Consider the following 20,486-nt stretch of genomic DNA (forward strand, 5'->3'; position numbering starts at 1 on the left):
TCTTGACAAAATGATTTCCTCCTCTGTTTATCTAAGTGCTTCAGATGTCCCTGAAACATTTCAGGATAAACAGGTTGAACGTTGGTAGGAGCCTTGCTCTCCGACTACTTTCAGAGGGGGAGGTGTGTGGGATATTTCTAGGTCCTGCCATTGACTTTTCTGGGCACCTCTCCAAGAAGAAAGGAGCTTCCATGGGGCCAGACTCTCTGAGACTTCCCATTGTTCTCCAAATGAAATCCATACTCCTTAGCTCTCATTAACGTGACCCACCCTAACTTCCTTGTCTCTCAGAAGTGCTCACACTCCAGGCACATTTGGACTTTCTGATCCCTGAACATGCCCAAAGCTTCTTCCCACTTTCTTACCTTCTCAATATTCTTTTTCATGCTGCCCTCAATGCCCTGAATGCTCTTCTATTCTCACCTGTTGAAATATCCATATTTTCTACCCAATTTAAAAGGCTTTCTCAAATATCACTCCTGTTATGAATCCTTTCCTTATCCCCTCTATGATAAAATTTTCAATTGCGGAATCCCCATAACACTTTTTTTTGGATGGAGTTTAAATTTTGTCTTGTGCCAGAATTATCCATGCATTTGTCTATTCTCCTCTCCTAAAGGGCAAGCTTCCCGAAGGCAGCAACTTGGGATCCCATTCATCTTTATATCCTCTGAGTGCATATCACAACACTTCCCATGTAGTGGGCACCCAATAAATATTTGTTTAATGTAATTAAAGGACAATTGCATCCTAGTACAAGAGATAGCCTGTTGTCTTCCGAGTTCAAAGATTAGCTTCTCAACTTTTCAACTAATTTTGACAAGTCTGTTGTCTGAATACTCCACCTAACCCTGCTGTAACATGGGTAACACTGTAACACTATCAAGTTTGCTTCGTGAAAATATCTGAAAATAAAGACGCTAATTTTTTGGAGGCACTTGAAGTTTTCAGAAGAAAGACATTATACAATGTAAAGTATGAGACTTTCATTCTAGTTGGGAAGCAGTAACACCTAAAGGGCAAAAGAGCTATAAAAAATAGACAGTTATGCAAAAATCAGTGAGAAAGGAAGAAGAGAATGTCCAGAGGAGAATAAAGAATTAGGACTCCAAATAGAAAAGCTGATCAGATTATTTGAGACTTTATAGAATAGTGGAACTAATATTAAATAGTATGATTTCTAATCACTCCTTCCCTTCTTCTCAAACCCTCCAAGGTTTCCCTCATTGTGTTGTACTTGTCACAGACCCTTACACCTATGGTTTTCCTAACCATTGCATCTTCTCATGGTTTTGAGGGGGGGAGGGGGAGGGAATGATGTGGACTCTTTATTCTAGTCAAAATTCTCTATTAGCTATTTCCTATATACAACATTCTCCCTCCATGCCTTAGTCCAGCTGGTCTCCCCCTCCACCTTACCTTCTCACCCCCCCCTACTCTTACCCCCACCCCTATCTGGAATTCACTCCTCTCTACTTACCACTGCCTCTTAAAATTCAGGTATCACCTCCAACATAAGGTCATTCTAGATCCTTCTCTTGATATTTCTCTTTACTGAAATTATTCTCTATTACTTTATGTAAACTTTATATTTTCTCCTCTGAATACCTTAGATGTTTTAGTCATGAAGACCTTCACTTGAACCTTGCCTCAGACACCATCCTAGTTGTGGTGCTCCTAGACAAGCTACTTAATTTGTCTCAGCCTCAGGTTCCTTGATATAAAATGGGAATAATACCAACTATTTCACTGGCCTCTTCTGAGGACCAAATGAAGTAAAATATAAAGTATATAGCAAACCTTAAATCACTGTATAAATTTTGGCTACCAGTCGTATTCTCCTTGAGAGAAGAGTCTCTCATTTTTGTCTTTGTGGCCCAGAGCCTAGCTCATTGGCTTGCCCATAGTCACTCAATAAATATTGTTGAACTGAATTGAAAGCAATTGATGCGAGCATATTTTAATAGGCAATAATGGCTTCGTGCGCTATGTAATGCATTTGGATTTTGGAGAACCTCCTGGCACAATTCCTTGGCCTAAAGTGGTGACAAAGTGTTGGCATTTCAGGCATTATGCCTGGGTAGATATTTTGTGCTAAGGGATCTTTTTGATACCTTTCAAGTCAGATAATTTTGATGGATACATACTACACTTCTCTGTAGGGCAGGCTCTGCCCAATTCCATAAAACAAGGAAGTAAAATAAGATCTGTCTACAGAAATTTCACAACAGCTTCTCCTACTAAACCAACTAAGAATTTGGAAGCCAGTACTGAGGTCTTTATTAAAAAATCACTACTTCTGCAGCCAAATCCACCAATCCTACCATACAGATTTGTGAACCAAAAGTAGAGGAGAAAAGTTCATTTCAGCTGTCTTGTTCCTTAATTGGCTCATCCTCAATTCATCACAAGGAAAATGGAGGAAAACTAGAAGGTGAAGAAAGGAAGAGAAATTAATCATAGCTGAAAATTTTAAAATTCAATGCAATATTAAAGACTTACATATATACTATGCTAGGCCTCTGAGTCTACAAAGATGACCCCCAAAAAGAGTTTATATTCTAGCCGGCATCACAAAAATCAGTGGAAACAAGAAAACCTACCAAATAAGATTCAGTTTTTTCTGAGGTCCCTTCCATTAGGGAGACCATCTGAAGTCCCCCAGGATCATGGGTTTTATAAATTCTTTCATTCCCAAGATTTAGAACACTTTCATCTCTTAAGGAAGATGGAACTTTTATTTGTAATGGAAATAACTCTTGAATCTACTGTGAACTTAATCTTTGAATAGCACACCTCTTTAGACTGCTAGATATAGGTATCTCCAACATAAATAAGCATGCTATTCCTATTCTAATGCATAATACTTTACACATCCACAACTATTAAGTCATTCATTTTTAACAACATTCCTAAGCCATAAAGTAAATATCATTGTTTGCATTTTGTTCACAGATGAAGGTCAGAAAAGTTAAATAACTTTCCCAAAATCATATAACTAGTTTAAACCTGGGACTAGTACAAACTTTAGTTTTCTCATCTGTAAAAGTCAGGACCTGAACCAGAGAAATTCTAAGGTCGGTTATAGATGTCAATTTATCACCTTATTACTCAGGAAATTTTGGTCTTCTGGGTCTTAGCCATGAGTTCTCTCAAAAGCCTCTTCTATATTATATATCCATTTTTACCTTAACAGTCTCTCTTCCTACAATGCAAATTAATATATTATTAAGGGATTCCATTTCAGGTACTTTCCAAAAACTAGTCCTCTCTTCTACCCTTTGGTACACAGCAAGGTTTTGGCTGGCAAGACAATAAAAATGAACCCGAACAGTACTTCTCCTGTTTCTCCTCCCTTTCCGTACATATTCAGTGTACTTCCAATTTCTCTCTTTCCAAAGGATTTTCTTCTTTCTTTCCCAGTGATTGCATAGTTAAAACAACTAGAAAAGCAGTGACAATCGATCTCCCTATTAAATCATTCTGGTAAACATTTTGACTAGCCTCACACTACAGAAGTTACAGCAGTAGAAATTACTCCCTACAGCTGATGCAATGGGTAATACAGGTTTCTGGCAGACAGAAGGGGAGAAAGAAAGAAAGAAAAAGTTAGAGTGACAGGAAGAGAGAAAAAGACAGAGAGACAGACATGGAGGACCTGAAGCTGAAAACAACAACAACAACATCCTTCTCACAGTTCAGAGGAAACCTAAGTAGTTGTGGTTTGGATCCCTGCTGTGTAGCCTTGCCGGGCTAGAAAGAAGAATGAGATTTGAGATCAGATAGTCCCAGTAAACCTGAAAGCATCCCCCTACACACACATAGACCCCAGTGAATATCCTGCTAAAAAAAAAAAAAAAGAAGAAGTCCAGAATGAACAGTAACCAGGATGATCCATGCTATTGATGGAGAGGGAAACAACATCAGGTTTGGAGTTTCCAGCTTCCTATCTGCAGAGTGAGGTAATGTAGCTGGCACTCCCATAGCCCCGGGCAGATGTTGATCCTGAAAGAAGAGAAATCTCTTTAAGAGATATAATGACCCAATTTCTGAGGTATACCTGGATGCCAAGGGACAGTTAAGCTATCAAGAGGAAGCAAGCCCTATCTGATATTTTATCATTAGAGCAAAAGACCCTGAAGAGTTAGAATTCTTGGCCACAGCTGCAGCAAAAGTTTGAGGCTGCTCCTGTTCAGTGAGAGCTAAGATCCATTGGGTCAAAGAACACAAGCCAGATAGACCAGCAGAGGGCAGAGCAACAGATGTTGGGGGAGCAATTTACTGAGGCACTGAAAGACGCTCCAAAAAGAGACTACATGGTATAGGAAATATTCCTTGTATGGGAAATTGTAGGATATTGTGAAATTACTCTAGATTTTTTATTGTAGAATATACAAATTTATGCATTAATATTAATACATTATATAATAAATATAAATTATTTCTATATAAAACATTATATACATTAATATATCATATGTATATGTATAGTTAAATAATTTTATTTTAATATATATGAAAGACAGCAAGACAAAGCTGGCTTTGTAGTCTGTAAGAGTTAGATTCAAATTCTGCTTCGGAAGCCTATTGGCTACGTGAGACTGGGCAAATCACTAAGGCAGCTCTCTCAGGTGCTCATCTGTCTTAGTGGATTCTCACAGCTCCTTGTACTAATGATAAGGTATGATAAAGGATACAAGGAGAAAGAAAAATAGAGACAGAGATGGGTGGGGAGAGAAAGACAGAGACAGAAACAGAGAGAGACAGAGAAAGAGAGACTGAAAGAGAAAGAGACACAGAGAAAGACAGAGAGAAAAAGAGGCAGAAAGAGAGAAATGGGGAGAAAGAAAGAGTGAGACAGAAACAGAGAGGCAGAGAAAGAGATAGAGACAGAGTAAAAAAGAAAGTAATAGGAACAAAGTGACAAATGTTTGTAGATATATATATATATATACATATATATTGATACATAGAAAGAGATATATACTATATATATATATGTTCACAAATATAAATAGATTGAAATTTTAATATATGTAATACAATCTCTATATATTTGTCTATAAATAGGTAGCTAAACAGACGCATTTCTTTCTGAGACATTGTAGTACGTAAAAAAAAAAAAAAAAGAGTAAAGTAAAAACCTTTCTCTTTGTATATTTGGCTGTTCCAAGAAGATGCACGTAGGAGAAAAGAGCACTCAGCAGGTATTCCTAGTGACCATGTGTTCTCCCAGGAATACTCGGAAATGAAGGGCTGCTGCCTGTCTGAGGCTTGCTACTTGTATTAGGGCTCAAGGCAGCAGGAATTTGATTATGGAAGGTCGGAGGCCCCGTGAATGCCTGAGATTCTGTGGTTTGGCATCCACAGAGCCTAATCCTGATTCCAGAAGGTAACCCTAAGCTCTCCGTAACTCTTTCTCCATAAAAGCAGCCCATCTTCCCCTCTATCAAATATCTGGCTTTGGTTCCAAGCACCCACCATTGTGCCTCTCAGACCCTCCATGCAAAAGACTTCCCAGCAGAATGAAACTCTGTTCCCTAGCAGCTGACTCACAGCCTCCAAAGCACACACACACACAATCAGGAACGGGACAAACACACACTGCTTGTCAGTTCATGTCTGTCTGGGCTCTGAGGACAGACATTTCCGGCCTGTGTGTCATTTTTTCAACCAGGTGGGTCAAGATACCTTTGCTACAAGTCTCAACAGGAGTTCCAGCAAGCAACCAAACCGATCCGCTCTTCACCCTGCCTGTGGCCTGCACAATTGGACACAACTCACTGAGAAACAATGGTGGCCCAGACCTTAAGGAACTGCTAACAACAATGAGGTCCATTGTTCACCAGGAAAGATGGGAGACAGGGATCAAAAAGCCGACTTGCTCTTGCCACTGCTGGGGAAACATTGTCCCTGCATGAGGGGATTGTGCTATGGGCATTTCATTTAGAAAATTTAGAAAAACATCTCACCTTTCCCTTTCATGACCACTGGGGTATGGATATTTTGTTGGTTCTGTTCACCATTGGTCCAATGAATAAAATGCAGGACTTGTAGTAAAGAAGATCTGAGTTCACATACAGCTTCAGACCTATTCACTAGTTGTGTGATCTTTGACATGTTGCTTAACTTGTCTGCCTCAGTTTCCTCATCTGTAAAACAGAGATAATAATAGCACCTGTCTCAAAGGAACAACTGGGATAATATATGTAAAGTGCTTTGCAATCCTTAAAGCACTTTAATATACAAATCAATATTTTCACTATTTCCTAAGAGTGCCTCCCTCCCTTAGCCCCAGATTCCTCATCAGTAAATATGGGAATAATAATTATAATAATAATAATAATAATAATGATATGACCTACCTCCAAGGGTTGTTGTGTAGATCAAATGAAATCACAAATACAAAGTACTTTGCAGACTTCAAAGTGTTATAATTACATCAAACTCCCTTATCATCCTTTCCTGCCTAGAAACATGAATACCAAACAGTTTCCAGATAGCAGAATCACTCAGGGTCAGTCAGGTGAATGGAATAAACCCTGTGCTCCAGAAAGGATGAGACCAACCCAAGAATAGTTACACTGAAGGCTCAAGTGCGTGGTCATCAGTGGGAGATTCATGGAGATGATAAAGGCTGATTGATGGAAGTGACAGAAATCCAAAAGAATTTGAGCTGTCATCTAGTGCACCCCAATCCAAAAAGAATCTTTGCTATTCCGTTCTGGACAAGTAGCTATTCAACATCTCAAGGAAGACTATCTAGGATGGGAAGGATCACCTTTCAAGGGAGCACAGTCTTTTTCTGAACAGCTCTCATTTTCAGAATGTTTTTATGGCTTGTGTTTCCTGACTTCAAACCCAAATTTCCACCCAGTTTTGCCTTTGGGGGTCAAGCTAATCCTTTCACATGATAGCCCTTCAAATAATTGAGGAAAATTGTTATGTTTCATGTCCTCTCCCACTGCCTCCATGTCCAGAGTCACAGGTATAGATCTGGAAGGATTCTCAAAGGTCATTGAGTTCAAACTCCTTGTATTACCCAAGAGAAAATGGAGTCTCAAAAAGTTAAGTGACATTCTAAAGTCATCCAGTTCTAGGTGAATCTGCTACTCATTTTCTTTGTAATCTTGCTGAATCCTTTTACCATTCTGGGCCTTAATTTCCTCAAATACCCAGAGGCACCATAATGATGTACATTTTCCTCCCACATTTTAAGCTCTATAATAGAAGCACACCAGCCAAACCATTCAGAAACTCAGCATGGAGGATGATTTCAGAGAGAGCCTCATGCCAGTGGCTTGTTGCTGAATCTGACAAAGTGACCACGGGGGTCCAAACACTCGGAGGCAAAGGAGGCTCCAAGCTTTGCCAGGGAAACAAGATGCTTTCTGAATCTACCTGGTCTATGTTTCCACCAAGAAAGTCCTAGCTTTCAAACTGCCTTCTCAACTTGGAGATCCCCAGTAATAAAAGAATTGCCAGTTGGTGGTGTCCACTTGTGGACAGTTGGGAATCTGAGCCCTGAGTTTAGCTGAAGTCAATCTCACTGAAATTCCTACCTCCCCATACACTGCTCCTGGTTCCTCCTTCTGGAATCACACAAATGGATTTCACATCCAGTTTGTGCTTTACACTATCATCTCTCCTTTTCTCAATGACTTAATCAACAATGTGCTCAAACCCCCTTATATGAGATACTCTGATGGAAATTAGAAGCATAAAACAGTTTTCGGTTTGAGAAAAAGAGATTACCAACAATAGCAAACATAGACCACAAAAAAATAAAATAAAATAGTCTTATGCTGATTGGACACAGATACCAAGAACTAGGAACAAGAAGTAAAACTTTCACAAAGGAAAATTAAGGGATTTGTTGTTGTCCAGTCATTTCAATTGTATCTGACTCTGGAGTTTTCTTGGCTGGGTAGTACAATGAATAGAGCATGGAATGAGCATTCTGGAAGACAAAAAATCAAATCTGGCCTCAAAGGCAAATCACTTGCCCTCTTCTTGTCTCAGTTTCCCTATCTGTAAAATGGGGAAATGGAGGGGATTAATAGCACCAGAGTTGTGGAGATAAAATCAAGCAATATATGTAAAGTACTTTGTAAATTTTAAAGCACTGTATCCATGCTATTATTATTAATAATAATTCTGAGATTTTGTAAAGAATATGCTTTTCATCTATATAGTACATGACAGTTCTCAAAGCATTTTCATTATCTCATTTGATACTCATGTGGCTCTTGTAGGAAACATTATGTGCATTTTACCAGATGATAAAATCAAGATTCAGAAAGAGCAAAAATTATTTGCTTTAGACCAGTTAGCAAGTGGTGATGTCTAGAATCCAGATCTACTCATTCTTACTCTAAAACTCTTTATAGGGATTGAAGATATTCCCAAAGGTCATTTGGTTCAGCCTTTACATGAATAGGAATCTCTGTTATAACACCTCAGAGAAGTAGTCATCCTTCCCCTACTTCCCCCTCCAGTGAAGAGGACCCTATACGTACTCATTCCACTTTGGGACAGTTCTAATTGTTAGGAAGTTTGCTTATTTTTTCCTGACATTATGCCTAAAACATCCTTTAAGACTTACAGCAGTCATTTCTAGTTTTGCCCTTGCAGGCTGAGTAGAACAGATTAAAACCATCTGTCACACAGTGATCCTTCAAGTACTAGAAGATAAGAGTCATGGTTCCACTCCCCAAGTCTTTTCCAAACTAAACCTCCTCAAGTCTTTCAATTTTCTTATATAATTTGGCACCTAGTCCCCTTCCCATCCTGGCTAGCCTTCTCTAGAATTGTGATCAATGTCCGAATCAAACAGAATTGAATTCTTGAGGTGATCAACCCAGAGCAGAGTGCATTGGGACTATTTCCTCTTTTGGTCTACATATTGTGCTTCTAACACAGCTTGAATTTATGTTTGCTTTTTTGGCTATATATCACATCTTGATTCCAGATAATTGTCACACAATTAGTCTTGAATCCAGATAATTGTTACACAAATTAGTCCTATCTTCTGATCATAAACATGTGCAATTTACCCTCAGGTAGGACCTTACATTTATTTCTTTCAATTTCCAACTTATTGGGTTACTGGCCTATTGTTTCAGCCTATAGTGACTTCTTTGAATCCTATGTCACATAGTATAAACAATCCCTCCTAGTTTTGTGCCACCTGCAAATTCAAGACGCAATAAAAATGTTGGATAGCATAGGCATCAAGACAGATCCTTGGGGCCCTCCAGTAGAAACCTTTTCCAATTTACATTGATCCATTAGTGACTACTCTTGGCTCATAGTCATTAAACCGATCTGAATCCACTTAACTATACCATTACCTAGTCCACATCTCCCCATACTATTCACAATGAGAGCACAAGAGTCCAACTCAAAGAGTTTGCTGGAATCCAGGTATACATGACTATGACATTCCACTGATACAGCAGTCTAGTAACCCTGTCAAAAAAGGGAAATGAGGTTAATCTAGCATGACATGTTCTTAATGAATCTGAGCTGGCTCTTAGTGATCACTGCTTCTCTTTTGAAATGCTCAGAAACTATCACTTTAATAATACCTCCTGGATTTTTCCCCAAGTAATCAAAGTCATGCTCACTGCCATGCCTATGGAATACAAACTCTACCCTAATATGCTCCAGGAAAATTCTATTTTTCTCTCTCTCCAGTCCTACAACTCTTCTCCCTTTCATACACACACACACACACACCACACATGCATGTATATGTGTTTACATATGTATGTAATATATATTTCTATATATGGGTATGTATATATATATATATACATATATATATATACACACACATATATGTAGATATAGATATAGATATATAATTTTTTACCAGATATGCCAGACAATGGCTCACAGCTTTCAATTGAATTTGAGGGAAGTTGGTTCCCTCGTATCTTCAATCATCTGTAGTTTCATAAGCATCTTTATTTCATTCTTTACATTCTTAAAATAATTCTCTTTTTATAGGAGAAATAGAGACATTATAATTGAGCATCTCTGCCTCATTTCTAGCATTCATTAAAATCATCTTATCCACCTCAAACACCAGTTTTATCTCCTCTTTTAATTTCCTCTCATTTCCAACAGAGCTCTTTTTGTTAAATTTCCAAAGATCACCAACCTCAGATCTTATTAAGCTCTTGCTATCCTGACACTATTCTTAGAGAAATTTGCCACTCTTCTATTCATCCTCTTTTGTCTACATTTTCCAAAAAAAATTTTTTTTGAGGGAAAGGGAGACCATTGGACTAAGTGACTTGCCCAGGATAGCATAGCTAGTGTCTAAGGCCAGATTTGAACTCAGGTTTTCCTGATTCCAGGACCAGAGCAATATCTATGTACCATCTAGCTGCCTCTATCTTTTATTATGATTTAAATTAGAAAAGTGCCAGGAGATTCAAGAAATCTAACCTTGGTGTCTGAGTTCATGACATGAGTTTAAATATCTTTGGCATGTGACCCTGGCTAAATCATTGAACCTCTCTCAAATAATTTCTTACATCAATACATTTGCAGCTGCCAATATACATTGATAGAAGGGTGTTTCCTTAACCAGAAATTATCTACACCAATGATATCACAGGTCCAAAACAATTTTTTAAAATTTCCTGCATGTGCACTTTTAATTGCTTGAGGCAACTCTTCCCTTTTCTTCTTTATAGCATCATTTGTATTTATTTTCAGAATTCAAATCATTTGGAGCAACTTTCCCTGCATCATTTTTGGCTATGAACTCCCAACGATTTTTTCTTTGAAAACCATTTTCCTAAAATTTATGTCATATTATTCCCAGGTTTTCCTTTTTTTAATAACAAACTTTAAGATGACAGGGTCACTTCCATTCAAAGTTCTCATCATTTCTACCTTCACAACTAACTGCTTCTTATCAGACAAAATCACTTCTAGAATATCGCTTTGTTTTGTCACTTTATTCATTTGTTGAAAAATTAAATTACCCTCAAGGAAAGTCATGAATATATCTGCTACTCTACTTTCAGCAAAGAAAGACTTCCAGAAGGTATCCAGTTCATCCCCCTTCTCTAATGTACCATGCCTCTGGGACTATTTGATGGTCTGACCCCAGAACTCATCTTGCATTTCTTTCTTCTGGACAGGTGATCTGTAAAATAGTCCCACCACAATATAGTATCTGTTTCTCCCTTCTTTGCACCTGAACCAGACAGACATTATTATTTTCTATGGCTTTTTGCTAAATGTCATAGCAAACTGCCTATTTGCTGCTCCTACACTTAGTTATTTCATTACTCTGAAACCATGGACTCTTGAGAGGGTCTTTCTCCCAGGGCACTTTCTCACTTTTTCTGGGATTTTTCTCATGTGATCTACAATTCCAGATTCCTGCCAATACCCAAATGCAAATGCTTTAGTGCTCATAGCTTTTACCTACAAGAAGCTATTCTGATAAAATTCAAATTCAAGCTACTTCTCACCTTACCTTTTTTTCCCCTTCTTTCTCATAGTTGTTAGTCAGGCGGCTGCCTAATTAATTCCTATCTTTTCATTATGCCATCACCTTCTGTCCACAGTGCATCCTAAAGGGTCTGCGACCAGATACAGCTTTCTCATTTGGGATTTGGCTACTTGTCACCTGGATGAACCTGGAAACATCCTTGAACTTTTCTGTATCTCCATTTCCTCACAGGAGTGAGTTGGACCATGTGTCCCTAGGTTACATTATAAATCTTACAATTGCCTGTACTGGTAAAGAGGCCTTCCACACCTGAAGCTGATTCAGAAAAACAATGAGAGAACATTAACACAATATGTTTATGTTTAAAAGAACATGGATATTATCTCTGAAAGTGGTGGTTGTACATAAACTCTCTTCAAATTTAAAACGTTCTAGGCTTCTTTGAATTTGTCCTTAAATTGGGACTTTTTTTTTTGTGCCTTCAGTTTCCATGCTTAGTCCTTAAGAAACTAATTGTTTTTATTCTAAATGACCAGCCTCCCATTTCTGGTCTCATAAGCCTGAATTTATCTCCACAAAAATACCCCACACTAGCCAGGCTACTCTACTCTTCAATCTTGTATCCTATGACACTGATCGGTTTTTGGCTACAGATCTCACCCAGCCCCTCTGTTTTGGTGTGCCAAATGAAACCGTATAAAAACAGAGTTAGAGTTTAAACTAGGGCCTGAAGCATCAGAAGGTTTAGATGAAAATAAAAGCCAGAGATTCACGTTTCAAATGTTCACCTTTTTTTTTCTTATAGGGAACAAGGAGTATAGAGAAATTTAAGCAAAAAAGGGTGGTCAGGATGATCTTATTATATTCCTGAGGCACTGAGGAGACTGATATATCTAAAGGAAATTGTATGTATTAGAAGATATTCTGAAATAAGGTTAGACAGGTATTGTGGAGCCAGATTACAGAGGGTCTCCCTAAGCCTATTTCCGGAAAAGAACTAGCATGATAAAAGAGTTAAGCAGGAAATGCAGTGGATTATAAAATCTTCAGTCTGGATTCAGGAAGACCTGGGTTCAAATGTGGCCTCAGATACTAGTTGTGTGATCTTGGACCAGTCACTGCACTCTGTCTTCCTCAGTTTCCTTATCTGTGAAATGAGTAACAGAAGGAAATAGCAAAATACTCCAGTACCTTTGCCAAGAAATCCATGAAAAGTTGGATACAACTGAAACTAATGAACATCATGTACTTCACATACAAAATATAAACAGAGAATAAAGAAGGAAAGAGGGAAGGAAGGAAAGAAAAGAAGGAAGGCAGGGAAGGAGGAAGGAAGAAAGGAAGCAAGGGGGGAGGGAAGGAGGAAGAAAAGTAAGGAAGGAAATAAAAAATAAGGGAATAAAGAAAGGAAGAAAGGACCTACTAAGTGCCTACTATGTGCCAGGCATTGCTTTAAATGCACTACAAAAATTATTCATTTGTTTCTCAAAACAATTCTGAGAAGTTGTAACTATGATTATCTTAATTTGACAGTTGAGAAAGCTGAAACAGAACTAAAGTGATTTGCAAAAGCATTAGCTCACAAGTATCTGACGCTGAATTTGAACTGTTTTCCTGATTTAAGTCCAGCACTCTACTCACTTCACTACTAGGTACCTGAATAATTATTTTGCTCCATCACATCATCCAGGTAAAAATAACACTTGTCAATTGAAAAAGAAAGACAGGGTATTAGGGAAAGGCTGGGACAGAATGGGCAGTCACCCTATTCATCGGCCAAGTCTTTGTCAGGCTGTCTCCAAATGAATCAAGTTCATCATCGGTAATGTGACCATCAAGGTGATTCAGATTACACACCCCCATAGCTCAAGTTCTAGCTTATATTCAAATTAATTGCTTTATGGATTTTTTTCCAGTAAGGGTAAAAGGCATATGAAAATGATTCAAGGTCTGAATTCAATGAGAGCAAGAAGATTCTGAATGATAGCAGATACTTTGTACTTAACTGACCCTATTATGAGTAGCTATTGAAGAATTTTCAGGATAATGAGCAATCTCATCTACCATATAACAGTCTATGGGTGGATTGTTCAGATATTATGGTCATCAGAAAAGCACATTTATCAGTGTTTTTTCACATTAAAAAACCATATTTTAGATGTAGAAGGCCTCTTATTCCACAAGCCAGTCACAGCAATTTCCTTTGTGCTAATAATTTGGGATGGCCTTTCTTACACTCTCCAAGGCACCCCTTTTCTTCTTTGACCATAATATCCCACATCCCCACAATTAGAACCAGGAAGGTTCTGAAGTATATCCTTCCATAGGGTCTTATGGTCCTGATTGGTGGTTGCCTTAGTGACCCACTCTATCCAGTACCATACCCCAGATTTTTCATTTACTACCCATCTCCTTTGCCAGCTAGTATGTTATCAGAATCAAGAACCTAGCCTTGGAGGACTGAAACTTTTTCTACCCAGAACTCCTGCCCTGGGTTCCTGCTATCCTGATCAATACTTGCCTACAACCTTCAGCTCCACTTCCTTACCCACAACACCCCATTATCCCCCAAGTTCCAAGTATACACTTCTCCCTTCTCTCCCCAACTTCCCCTCCTCTATCTTTATAGTTCTGCAACAGTAATTAAATCAAGTTGTCATTTATCCTGGAAAGTATATGTCAGTCTTCTACTCTATTACTATAGAAAGCAAAACATCTCAAAAGCTTTGCTTGTTTTACTCCATAAATTAAAAATAAAATAATTAAAAGACAGTATGACTTGGCAAAAGAAAAAAAATTCTCTCATTAATCCTCACTCACCCAAGCGTAGGTTGTACAGATACTACATATGGATAAAAGTTTTTTGGTTGTTAATTGGAATTTTCATGATTTGGGGTACAATCAAGGACTATCCTAGCAAAGTCCAGAGACAATCATCACAATAAGATTGGCCAACAGGGGTTAATTTTTTTTCAATCCCTGATTAGAATGGAGGTCACTAGTGGGTACAGATAATACTCATTTTTTTATTCCTCTCCCCAGCACTAGCTAGCATACTGTAAGCACTTAATAGATGCTTTTCCATTTATATATTCATTGATTCTAATTCTAAAATTCTGTGATCATCCTGGGCTTAGTGAGCTTGCCATGTGAAACTGCATGTCCACGTGCAATTGTGTGAACCTCACTCCTGGGAGACATAATTATTTCTGGAATCAGGCTGATCCTCTGCAGCTGTAGAAAGTCTTTTAGGAAAAATTAGGAAGTTTTGTGCTAAAATATTATCTATATACCCCCTCCCCTTTAGACTAATATTGCTAGAAAAGGTATATCTCTCATTCAGAAATCTCTACATTTGCTCATTTTTGGTTTACACTCACCAGTGTGACTCTTTCTTGTCAAATATTAGTTATACAAAAGACCATAACAAAGTGAATAGCAATTTAACCCATTTATTCAAGCAAATGGTAAAAAAAAGTCAAGGAAGTTAAGTTAATTAAAATACACCAGAAAATATACACCAGTGAATGTAGCTCTTTGCTGGGACAAAAATGAGGTTGCTGATTGAACCAAGCAAGAGAGCCCAATCTCACTAGAGAAAGTCTCTGAAGTCTCTAGGGAAATAAGCCAGAAATCAGAACATGTTGAGAACTCCAGCTCCTCTTCTATTTCTATAGCCTTCAAAATTTTTGTTTCTTTCTTGAGGAATGTGTCTCAAACTACATATGACTCTGATCAATGCCCTCTGCCCCTCACATGGGAACTCAGGGTCTCAAGCCAAACCCCTTATTATCTCCACCAACGCAGTCATCTATATACATTAGCCAACATGCCCCAAGTTTGGATAAAAGCCCAGTTACACAGAGAAGTAAGAGGAAGAATTATCTGGCTTTGAAGAGAATTTAGACAATCATTGTCACTCGCTGACCAAACTATCAATCAACATCAGCTAGCATGGACCAGATAGAAACTCAATTAAACACCTCAACAAACAAAAAGGACATATTTCATGCTCTTTGGGAGCTTACAATCTAATGTACATAAAACCAGCTTAAAATCAAATGTAATAAGGGCAAAAGAGAGATTTTGACAAAGGCCTTTATGCAAATTTAAAGAGAAAAAATAATTTTCAGCTGGAAAAAAAGGAATGAAAAGATAGATATTCCACAGAGGACATAATGCCCAAGTTGGGCTACAAAAAAAAAAAAAAAAAAAAAAAAAAAAAAAAAAAAAAAGAAGAATTTCAACAGGCAGAGATGAGAAGAAATTGCATTCGGGAGAAGACTCTAATTAATTCCCAAGGCTAGAGAATGCAAGATACAACCAGGAAACAATTGGTGGCCTAGTAGAGCAAGAATATAGAATGTATGATGTAGAGCTGGCATTAAGATGATTTTGACAGACAGTATAAATGAATCAGAGAAAGTAAAGATTAGAGAAAGGCTAGACTGGTGGTACTATTTTCCCCCTATTTTATAGTATTTTTTTCACATTACATGCAAAAATAGTTTCACTTTTATAAGATTCTGAGTTCCAAAATTTTTTCTCCTTCTCTCCTTTACCTTCCCCCTCCCCAAGACAGCAAGCAATCTAATATAGGTTATACATGTAAAATCTTTTAAAGCATATTTCCACATTATTTATGTGAAAGATGAATTAGAACAAAAGGCAAAAACAAGGAAGAAAAAGCAAAACACACAAAAAATGAAAATAGTATGATTCCATCTTCTTTCAGTCTCCTTAGTTCTTTCTCTGGATGTGGACAGTACTTTCCATCATGATCATTCTTATAATAATCAAGAGGCCAATATGGAAGAACCGGCAATTAAACCTGAGGATACGGTGAGGAAAAAGAGGCAAGTGTGTTTTTGATATTAGAAGATAAGGGAGGATTTCCTAAGAGTCAATTTTCCAAAAAGAAAATGAGCTTCTCTAGAAAGTGATGGGCTGCCCCTCACTGGAGTCCTTCAGGGAGACCTTGGATGAGCACATGTCAGTGTACTATAGTGAGGATTCTTTTGTCTCCAGATTAAACAGTCATTGAAGTCTTCAAGAAGAAAGTTCTGTGATGCTGTGAAACCCAGAAATTAAAGGAAAGAGAAGTTTAGGAATGAAATGAAGATGATGATGATATTTATTGTTTTTTATCATTATTATGTCTAACATTTAAATACCACTTTAAGTTTTGCAAAGTATTTTTTACATACATTATGTCATTAGATCCTCATCATAATCCTGTGACCTTTTTATACGGTTTCATTTTATATATGAAAAAATTTAAGCCAAGAGGGGTTAAGTGTCTGGGGGCAGGTTTAAAGGGAAACTGAAAGAATATTACCCATTGTAGATTGGATAGTACTCAAGCTTGGTAAGCTCTTCCTTACGTAACATTGGCTGGACTTCTATGAGTCCCATGATTTTCCAAGGAATATTCCTCACCATGATGCTCCAGTTCCAAATGGTCCATTTGCATCAGAACAGAATTATTCCGTTTCTCAGGTTGAGGGCTATATCCATTTTCCCAAGATCTATGGCTGCCTACCTTAGGACTTATGCTATTCAGAATAGGAACATGAGTCAATATGTCAAAGGTTTAATTAAGTCTCTTGGGTGCCATGAAGGATTTTGTGTCAAAGGTAACACTAGGATATTTCCAATCTCAACTCCTAAATGGGGAGGAGGGAGAGAAATCCGGTAGGAGTGCAAATTGGAGATAAATATTCCAACAATCAAAACCTCCAGAACTCTATGAAGATGTCTCTAGAAACCAGCTCACTCTTCAAAAATTTCTCCTTCCAGTAATTTCATAGGAATATAATATAAGGCTCATGGAGGAAGACGTGAAGTGAAGAGCAATACTCAAAATAATCAACTTTCATGTTTTGGGAGAAACTTTGAAGAAAAAACTTTGTTGCTATACCTTCCAGAAGCTACCTAGTCAACCAGCACTATGACTAGAAATAGTGTCAGCCTGGAAAGAAAGGCATCAGTGGCCAACCAAGTTATTCCAGACCATTACCTCTAATCCACAAGGGTGACTCACAAGTCAGGAGATGAAATCATTAGAGAAGAGGAGGGTGGCAGGCCTACTTTGAAACTGCTTTTGACATATGTACATAAGTAGAAATGTTTGTCCATGGGTTAGAAAATGAATCATCATGATGAGGCATTTGTGTTTATTTCGCTTTTTTTTTTGTATTTATAGGGGAAGGGGAGAGGATTGTTTGTCCAAGAGAGAACAGGAAGAAAGTGAGTTTTGCTTTATAAAGAAACTATTAACCCCAGCCTTGATATTACTTTTATCCTCTTCTCACCTCCTCTGGGACTCCAAAAAGGAAGCTCTTTTTAAAAATTTAATAAATATTGGGTATCATATTGTAGATACCCAACATTTATTGAGTTTTAAAAAATATTAAAATATTTTTAAATTTAATATGAAAAAGTGTAGTACCTTATATGATGTACTACAATTATAAGGAAATTTTAAGATATGGTCACCATATGTGATGAATGAAAAAAAGGAATTAAAGGACGTTTGTTAAGTACTTATCAGGTATAAAGCACTGTGCTAAGCTTTGGGGATACAAAGACAAAAACAAAACAGCTCCTGCTTTCAAGGGAGAGGGACTCACATCCAACTGGAGGAGATAACAATAGAGGAGGTTTTAGTTACAAGTCCAGCTGAAAGGCTCCGTAGGGTCCAGTGACGAGGCAGATAGTTATGCATTTTCTTCAGTGTTGTTTTCATTAACCAAACCATACCCATTTCTGCCGCTGAGCCATTTGACGGTGCCAAGGATTTGGGTGGCAAGAATTTTCTTTTTTCCAGATCCTCAACAGCTATGGCTGCTGAGGAGGCAGGGCCGGAACCATCTGTAGAAGCAGTTGCCAGGTGGCATCTCCACGGGGATTGCTTGCCTAGACTGTTATGTCTTCAGGGGCCAAGCTGGAAACAGAACTGGTGGCCTGGGTGGGAGGGGGAGGAGGAAAGGAGGAACAAGAGAAGAGGACTCATGTTCCCAGAGCTCTAGGGCTCTACCCTGACTCTACCCAAGTCTGACGGCAGATGAGCTGGCTAAAGGGGCATCTGAAGGGGGTCTGGCCTGCCTGACCCAGGTCCCTTCTTCTTTCTCTTCTTTTGGGTCCCCAGCCACGTCAGCCTGGCCATCTTGCCTATTCTGATGCTTAAGCAGGTGCTGGTGATGGTTCAGGAGACATAGAGCCAATATATCTCATCAAGGAAACAATACTTACAGATAAAACAAATTATAAGGCAGATTACCAAGTGCAAAAAAGAAGGGTACACATAATAGCTATAGTTCTCAAGTTATATAGTTATATATAGTTATCAAGAGCAGAGACTTATGTGGATAGCAATTTCCTAGGAAGGATAAATTAAGAAGGTAGAACCTAATATAGGAATTCACTCTACATTATTTCAAGCCTTCCTAACCTTTCCCCTGAGCTATCCTAGGAGCTTCCTAAACAATCTCTACTTTAGGTTCTCTAATCCATCCTATGCATATGTGTGTGTGTGTGTGTGTGTGTGTTTGTGTGTGTGTGTGTGTGTGTGTGTGTGTGTGTGTGTGTGTAAAACTATATTACTCCCTCACTCCAAAATCTTTAGTGGCTCCCTATTATCTAATATAGCACCCTCAGCCTGACATATAACATCCTCTGAAACATAGTTCTACCTTTTTAGTCTTATTTGTGCAAAATCCATTCAAATTGACTTGTTTCCTGTTATTGAAAAAGGCTATCCCAAAAGTCTTAGTGGTATATTAAGCTACAACAGCTTTAAACTGCACTAAAAATTTTGGGACAACTTGTATGTGACATTCCATCTCCTATCTTTGTTCCTTTACAGAGGAACATGTCCTCCCAACCTAGAAAGCATCCCCTCCTATCTAAGACCCTTACTTTTCCAACTACCTTCTTTCAAATCATAGTTCAGGGGAAACCTTCTGTCCCAATTTCCCCTCCAGTTATTAGTTCTCTTTCTCTCTTGAAATTATTTCATTATGGGGCAACTAATTGGTACAGTTATTAGAGCACCAGCCCTGAATTCAGGAAGACCTGAGTTCAAATATGACCTCAGACACTTAACACTTCCTAGCTCTGTGACCCTGAGCAAGTCACTTAACTCCAATTACCTCAGCAGAAAAAAAATTACTTCATTATATCTTTTATATCTGTGTTCACTGCATCACACACAGAGACTGATAAAATGTAAGATCCTTGAGGTGTGAGTCTATTTGATTTTCATTTTTTGATTTGAATTCCCAATGGTTAGCACAGAGCCTGGCACATTGCAGGCATTTAATAAATTCTTGTTGAACTAAATCAAAATTCTAATAGGGTAAATAAAGTACAAGACTCTGGGGTGATTGGTTCCAGGGAAATAGTAGCAATAACACTAAGTTTTTCAATGTAAATAATCAGTCCTCCCAGGTTGTTTCAGTGGCTCAGAGAAAGTGGGAATTTCCTAATCTAAATCATGGCTTTTCTTCTCCCTGGCACCTCATATAATGAGTCGTTATGCATGTTCTTTTTGGCTACCATAGCAATCCAACTCTGGCTGTTTTTCTATTCCACTGCCCAATGGGCATTTGGTCTGAATCAACTGGTCAATCACTAGGTTGACTGATTCTTTCAATAAATTGGCTGCTTGTTTGACTGAATTGACCAAATCAATCCATTGTTTGGGTATCCTGTAGCCATAGAGCCAAAAACGCTTTTAGCTACCATTTACTTAAGTGTTGTTTGCATGTGATAATAGAGCCACAGTGAGTTTTTGTAGTCTCTGGACCTAGTAATGAACGAATACCTTTTTTTTTTCATCAATATAAATGTCATAGCACAAGTCTATTATGATTTCATAACCAAAGCTTATGTTCAATAACTTGTTCAATAGAAAATGAAACACAACCTGATAAGTTTGCCCGTGGGCAGAGAAGTGCACAATGAGATTGTTCACTGGATGTTTGCAAACTTTCTTAGTTTCCTC

The 20,486-nt window shown here is 38.1% G+C and overlaps 1 long non-coding RNA gene across 1 annotated transcript; it reads right to left on the reverse strand.

Annotated features, from left to right (window-relative positions):
• Positions 1 to 2,281: 2,281 nt before the first annotated feature.
• On the reverse strand, positions 2,282 to 18,382 carry LOC141553246 (uncharacterized). The gene is made up of 3 exons (XR_012485345.1): positions 18,112 to 18,382; positions 5,973 to 6,152; positions 2,282 to 2,427 (listed from the first exon to the last, which is right to left on the reverse strand). It is a non-coding gene; the product is annotated as an uncharacterized LOC141553246 (long non-coding RNA).
• Between the last annotated feature and the right edge of the window lie 2,104 nt (positions 18,383 to 20,486).

Source organism: Sminthopsis crassicaudata, chromosome 2 (assembly GCF_048593235.1).
Source record: "Sminthopsis crassicaudata isolate SCR6 chromosome 2, ASM4859323v1, whole genome shotgun sequence".
Taxonomy (NCBI): Eukaryota; Metazoa; Chordata; class Mammalia; order Dasyuromorphia; family Dasyuridae; genus Sminthopsis; species Sminthopsis crassicaudata.